Source organism: Prionailurus bengalensis, chromosome A2 (assembly GCF_016509475.1).
Source record: "Prionailurus bengalensis isolate Pbe53 chromosome A2, Fcat_Pben_1.1_paternal_pri, whole genome shotgun sequence".
Lineage (NCBI taxonomy): Eukaryota > Metazoa > Chordata > Mammalia > Carnivora > Felidae > Prionailurus > Prionailurus bengalensis.
The window spans coordinates 130,001,086-130,008,142 of record NC_057348.1 but is presented as its reverse complement, the minus strand read 5'-3'; the positions used below and the strand labels follow the sequence as shown (position 1 = coordinate 130,008,142).

At 42.0% G+C, this 7,057-nt stretch overlaps 1 long non-coding RNA gene across 1 annotated transcript; it reads right to left on the bottom strand.

The window, feature by feature from the left end:
* Window positions 1-5,054: 5,054 nt before the first annotated feature.
* Window positions 5,055-6,261, bottom strand: LOC122486460. The gene is made up of 2 exons (XR_006298166.1): window positions 5,764-6,261; window positions 5,055-5,665 (listed from the first exon to the last, which is right to left on the bottom strand). It is a non-coding gene; the product is annotated as an uncharacterized LOC122486460 (long non-coding RNA).
* Window positions 6,262-7,057: the final 796 nt, after the last annotated feature.

Here is a 7,057-nt window from a genome sequence, read left to right as displayed (position 1 = left end):
ATATTATTTCTTTTTAGTGTATCACTTAATTCTCTAATTTTCCCCTCATACTCCTGGATTTTTTTATCTCTCTTTTTCTCAGCTTCCTCTTTTTCCATAACTTTATCTTCTAGTTCACCTATTCTCTCCTCTGCCTCTTCAAGCCGAGCTGTGGTGGTTTCCATTTTGTTATGCATTTCGTTTAAAGCGTTTTTCAGCTCCTCGTGACTGTTCCTTAGTCCCTTGATCTCTGTAGCAAGAGATTCTCTGCTGTCCTGTATACTGTTTTCAAGCCCAGCGATTAATTTTATGACTATTATTCTAAATTCACTTTCTGTTGTTATTTAAGTCCTTTTTGATCAGCTCATTAGCTGTTGTTATTTCCTGGAGATTCTTCTGAGGGGAATCCTTCCGCTTGGTCATTTTGGATAGTCCCTGGCGTGGTGAGGACCTGCAGGGCACTTCCCCTGTGCTGTGGTGTATAACTGGAGTTGGTGGGCGGGGCCGCAGTCAAACCTGATGTCTGCCCCCAGCACACCGCTGGTGCCACAGTCAGACTGGTGTGTGCCTTCTCTTCCCCTCTCCTAGGGGCGGGATTCACTGTGGGGTGGTGTGGCTCGTCTGGGCTACTTGCACCCTGCCAGGCTTGTGATGCTGGGGATCTGGCATATTAGCTGGGGTGGGTAGGCAAGGTGCTCGGGGGCAGGAGGGGCAGGCTTAGATCGCTTCTCCTTAGGTGATCCACTTCAGGAGGGGCCCTGTGGCAGCGGGAGGGAGTCAGATCCGCTGCCGGAGGTTTGGCTCCGCAGAAGCGCAGAGTTGGGTGTTTGCGCGGAGCGAGCAAGTTCCCTGGCAGGAACCGGTTCCCTTTGGGATTTCGGCTGGGGGATGGGCGGGGGAGATGGCGCTGGCGAGCGCCTTTGTTCCCCACCAAACTGAGCTCTGTTGTCAGGGGGCTCAGCAGCTCTCCCTCCCTTTGTCCTCCAGCCTTCCCGCTTTCCGAGCAGAGCTGTTAATTTATGACCTCCCAGACGCTAAGTTGCGCTTGCTGTCGGAACACAGTCCGCCCGGCCCCTCCGCTTTTGCCAGCCAGACTCGGGGGCTCTGCTTGGCCAGCGAGCCGCCCCTCCGCCCCGGCTCCCTCCCGCCAGTCCGTGGAGCGCGCACCGCCTCGCTGCCCTTCCTACCCTCTTCCGTGGGCCTCTCGTCTGCGTTTGGCTCTGGCGACTCCGTTCTGCTAATCCTCTGGCGGTTTTCTGGGTTATTTAGGCAGGTGTAGATGGAATCTAAGTGATCAGCAGGACGTGCGGTGAGCCCAGCGTCCTCCTAAGCCGCCATCTTGCCGCAACTCCCAATGTTTATTTATTTTTGAGAGAGAGAGAGAGAGAGAGAGAGAGTGGGAAGGGGGCAGAGAGAGAGGGAGACACAGAATCCGAAGCAGGCTCCAGGCTCCGAGCTGTCAGCCCAGAGCCCGATGCGGGGCTCAAACTCACGAACCGCGAGATCATGACCTGAGCGGAAGTCAGGCGCTCAACCGACTGAGCCACTCAGGCGCCCCTAAAGTGCTTTTAAAAAGCAAATTCCAGATTCCTCTCTCAAACCTCTGTATTAGAATTTCTATGTATTAAGGGCCTAAGAAGGTGAATTTAATAAGGATCTCAGGTGACTCTGGCACAGGTGGTCTGAACAATATGCTTTGAGAAATACTTCAGAGGAACTAGTTGATACTTCAAATTTATACCTCTATATGTTTAGGACACTTTCACCAGTAATGACGACAGTAAGCTCTTGTGAGGATAAAATTAGATAACCCATGTAGACCACTTAGCACAGTGCTTTGTGTAGAGCAAATGCTACTGGAGGAGTGGAAGCTATCTGTTACTTGGTTTAGTTTGGTGTTTTTGCTGTTGTTGTTGGCCATTACTACTTTTAGTTTAAAGATTCCTGAAAGGAAACCAAGTATTTAAATAAACTGAGATAAGAAATTGTACACAGAGAAAAATTGTTCTTCGAAAACCTTTAAAAATTGTTTAGTGTTCGTTCTTTCCTTTTCTTCACTGACATTAGGCACTTTTTAATTTGGTGCAGCAGTTATATATAAAATCATATTTAACTATTTGATGCTATTATTTTATTATAAGGTTTTATTTTTCCTTTACATGTATGAATTTTCATGATGTTTCAAAGTTAAGATTTATCTCGTGTGGAAATATATAGTTTAAAAAACAAAAAGTTGAAGAAAAAGTCTGTGGCAGAATATTATATGATTTACCAGAGTGTGGTTTTCTTCCAGCTTTGCAAAATGTGTATCATTATAAGGTAAGATCCACAAAAATATGGGGAGGCCTGCAGTTAATTCTATACGTTTTTATTCATGCTATATTTGCCTTTTCTTTGGTGAAGATGTTCAGAATGAGGCTCTCCAAAATGTGCCACTTGGGCATATGGATTATTTTGAGCTGAAGACAATCAAGGCCCAAAAGACTCGGGAAGAGTTTTTTACACCCTCCTTAACTGATAAAAGAATTTAGGTGGAGAACCTGGTCTAGGAAAAGAGCTATGACCAACGATACTATAAAGAGTATGAGCTGGAGGTGGTGAGGTGGGAGAGGACCGTGGCAGTACAGGTTTGTTCAGATTCCTCTCAGTGTTCAATTGTCTCTGCATGCCATGACAAACATCTAATTATCAAATATCTGCTCTTTTTATCATCTTGTGAATCGCCTTCCTTCCCTTTGGAGCCCTAGGTTGCTAACCCGTTCCTTAGCTCAGGATGCCATAGAAGCCTCAACTGCTTGACTTACCCTTGGGTCTCATAATTTTTATTGGGCTCCTGAACATATGTAATTAAATTTGTTTTTCTTCTGCTAATCTATCTTATGTCCATTTAATTAATAGAGCAGCCAAAAGAATCTAGAAAGGTGCAGGAAAAAAAATTTTCCCCTGTACTGGCCTAGAGGATGTGTATAAGTCCTATGGTCAAAAGAAAGATAGTAAATATCTTTGCAAACATCGAAGTCAGCCTCTCATGCTACATATCCATCAGAAAACTGACAGTGAAACACAGTCAACAGCACAAAAAAAGAACCAGTAGATTTGTAGCTTGTTGTAAATCTCGATCAACTAGCTCCACTTACTCCATCTCTATGACATCTTTTGAAGCCCCAGGGACAAGCACAGAAGTCTGCCACATATAACTGGTTTAATCCTTCAAGCACTTCACAAATGTTATTGCTGTAAAGGAAAAAGGCACAGCCACTGCTTTGTCAGGGGGCTCCACTTTTCAGGGGTCTTTCCATGCGGGGTATCCCATTCAATGGTAGTTTTATCTGAAGCTGCCCTCAACAATCAGTCCTACCAGGGACATATCTTGGCTTCCTCATCAAAAGTTAACTCTACTAAGGATTTAAGGGTGCCTGGGTGGCTTAGTTGGTTAAGCGTCCGACTTCGGCTCAGGTCATGATCTCATGATTGGGGAGTTTGAGCCCGCGTCTGGCTGTGTGCTGACAGATCAGAGCCTGGAGCCTGCTTCAGATTCTGGGTCTTCCTCTCTCTCTGCCCCTCCCCCACCCACCCTCTGACTCTCTCTCTCTCTCTCTCTCTCTCTCTCTCAAAAATAAACATTAAAAAAAAAGTTAGCCCTACCAAAGATTTGAACCAATCTGTTAAAGTATATCTAGGAAAGTACCCGTAGACAGAATTACATTAACAGGATCCCCATGTTGCCTAAATCCAAAGATTAAACTAATGTGGAAATTTCAGGCTCTAAATCAGTTGGTAGAGAAATGGTTGTCTTTTGTTTTATGTGGTGGTGGGATTTTGAAAAAAAAGTTTTATATTTAATGTTATAATTTTATATTTAAAGACAAACAAAAACTCCATTTTTTAAAAATGTAGATGATAGAAAATAAAACCCACTAAAGTCCTCTTCTCTGGAAAGGACTCAAAGAAAAAAACTTTATGTTCTTCATTTAAGAGATTCTCACTAAGGGAAGAGAAAGCAGAAAACAGATAACAAACTGTTTTCATGGGAGGTGGGTGAAGGTCCTTAATGATTTTCAAAGAGTACATGAATTGAAGAGGTTAGCTACATTTCAGCACTCTAATTAGTCTGTGTATTGAACGAAGTGCCTGGGCGGGCCCACTATATTTCCAGGTCTTCTCCTCTTTTAATTTCTGGCCCCAAAACATATATAAAACAATTCTTCAGCTAATTCACCAAGCCCAGCCTGATTAGTGTAAATGGCCACTATCTGCACATCCTGGGCTTACCCTTCACCCCATCCCAATAATGTTAAAACTTTGGGATATGATATTTATATATTCTTTTTACTAAGACTACCTGATACAAAGCATTCTTTCACTTTTAAAATGTTACCCAAAGGAACTTTAGGTGAGGAGTTCTACTTTTCTTAATAAGGTAATTTCATACACTCTATTAAATTGTCCTGGAAAAAAATCATACCTTTTTCAAAAGAGAGCTATCTATTGGCTTCTTACCAGCAAACTTGGGCTGAACTCAAATGTCTTTTGAACCTGACACCTCATAAGTGATTTCTTGATTGATTTTTAGACTTTTAACAATGCTCTTCATGGTTTCCATTCACTCCCTGAAATGTCACTAACCTTGGTCCTGGGGTGCTGGGAAGTCTATTAGAAAAAATAATCTAGAAAATAGGATTCTCTTAGTCTGAAAGAGTTAATATAATACTACAGAGGAGACATTGAATTGCCTCTCATCTATAGGTGTCTTAAATTCTCAAACATTCTTCAAAATTTAGTAACCTGCCAATCACTAAAACGAGGATAGCAGCAAACTAAAGAACCTGAATAATGGAAATTTGTTCTAGTCTCAAGTGAGATTTATACCTTATTGTTAACCAAATATGACAACGTTTATGGAAATGTGAAAAATGGTAGGTAGACCTAAAAGTGTTGACATTTTTTATCTTAGTATACATATATATTAAACAACAAAAAATAAATGGTCATTATTTGATCATTTAGAAACAAATGGAAAGAAACTATACTATACTCTTTCCTTTTGCACATTCTTGACAGAGTGTGAAACAGTATTGCAGAGAATAAATGATATTTTTTTCAGACATTTCCAAAATGCATAGGTAAACAGAATTTAAAGTTGCTCTCTAATCACTAATACATTTCAAATGTGTTTTGAACTGTGCTGCTTCCATTAAAATCTGAAGCTACACAGCTGGAATAATGTGGAGTAGAATGCTTAAAAACAGCAGCAGAAAGTTAACCAAAAACATAGTTATGAGCCACAGATAACAAATATGCACTCTTTCTTCTAATCAAGCACTTCAAGGTAATCATCTCCCTCTTACAATCCTTCACACAAGAAGAGATCATGCACTGCTGTGAGCACAAATATCTGGGCATTTTCTCCCTTGGCTGACATATTAAATAATAAGAAACCAACATGACATTACAAATGAGTGCTTCTCTAACTGCTTCCAGGAGTCCAGGCCAACCAGCCTGCCTGAGAGTCCAGAATCATTTTGATACAATTTACAAACACGCCTTCCTGGGAGGAGATGAACTGACTTTCAGTGTTGAGCGGCCTCAGACAAGCGCAGCAGGACCACACGTCGTCATGTTTATCGTGCCTCGTCTGTTCTTTCCCTTTCTTCTTTGGCTACTGAGCAAAAAGCTGGTAGGTGTGCTGGTAAAATATTGCAGATTTTAAATGCACCATAAATACTCTCAACAAGTCCACCACAGTGCTCCAAACTGAAGTCAAGCTTTTGTCCTTACACCTACCTGAGCCTGTGGGTATTTTTCTCCAGGTAGTTCATTGTTTCTCGTTGTTCCAAAGTCCTCGCAAACCAGGACAGATTTTCTGAGAAGCGCATCTGAGGACAGTATCAGAGATCCACAGGATATAAAGTTTTCTCAAAAGAGTAAATTGGAAAAGTTTTTAGACAGGAGGTTGAAAAATTTTTTTTAAATGGCATTGGAAGAACACAGTAATGAGAAAATGGCTAAGACTCGGGTTCTTAAAACTATTTTTTGAGCCACTGGTCCGATACAGCTTTCTCTTCCATCTAAGTACACAGAACTGCTTTCCTCAGGCTGAGAATCCTGAGAGAGGCTCTCACTGGCTCTGGTTGGATGTGGGAAGTGGGCTAAGTTTGCTTGGGGAACCTCTCCTGCATGCACCCCCCTCTCTAACTGCCTCCCGTCCCAGGTTCCAGTGTCCATGGAGTCACCTTGTGTTGCTGTCCTGTCTCTTAGCAACATTTCATCCATCTTTAAACCCTTTCCTTCTTTCCTCACGCACTCCCAATTCAATGTGCCCCTCTCTCAGGTTTTATTCTCATAGATTAGAAATTCTTAAGAGTGGGATTCATTTTCTAGCAAAGCATATCAGAGGCCATAGGTTTTTGAATCATCCATCACACGCACACACACACACACACACACACACACGCACCCACGCACGCACACACACATAAGTATACAACACCATCATGAGGAAGGTGGGGGGAAGGTATCCTTCGCTTTGGTTCCTGGTTCTCACTGAAAATTCATGAGTCGAATAATAGTTAAGACAATTGCCTCCTGTGTGGGAATGGTATGGAGGCAGAAACATAGCCTTATTATGGTATTATGAAATTAACAGGGGCTTATTAATTAATCAATGAATTTATACTAAACTATGTCCAAAGTGAAACCCATTTTATTTAAAACAGTGTAACCCTTTAAAAACAATTAATTTCAACACTGGGAATTCGAATAGATTGGCAGGGCAACCTTTTGAGGCACGTTTTCCACTTCATAAGAGGCAAATGAGTCCTCCCTCATGTAAACCTAGGTGTGTGGAGTTTGCCATTGAATATGGACTCACCGAGTGGATGAGGCTTCCCTAACCAGATGAAAATAAAACAACAAAAAACCTGCTGCCACAAACTATGCAACAATAAGATCCAGATTATATGGCTGAGAATCTCCCTTCTTAGAAGGGACTAGAAGTGGAAGTTGGAGAATTCTGGCCGATACGTTGATATTTACCTGTTTTAGATGGGATGGGATAATGAAGTGATGCCATTTGCTA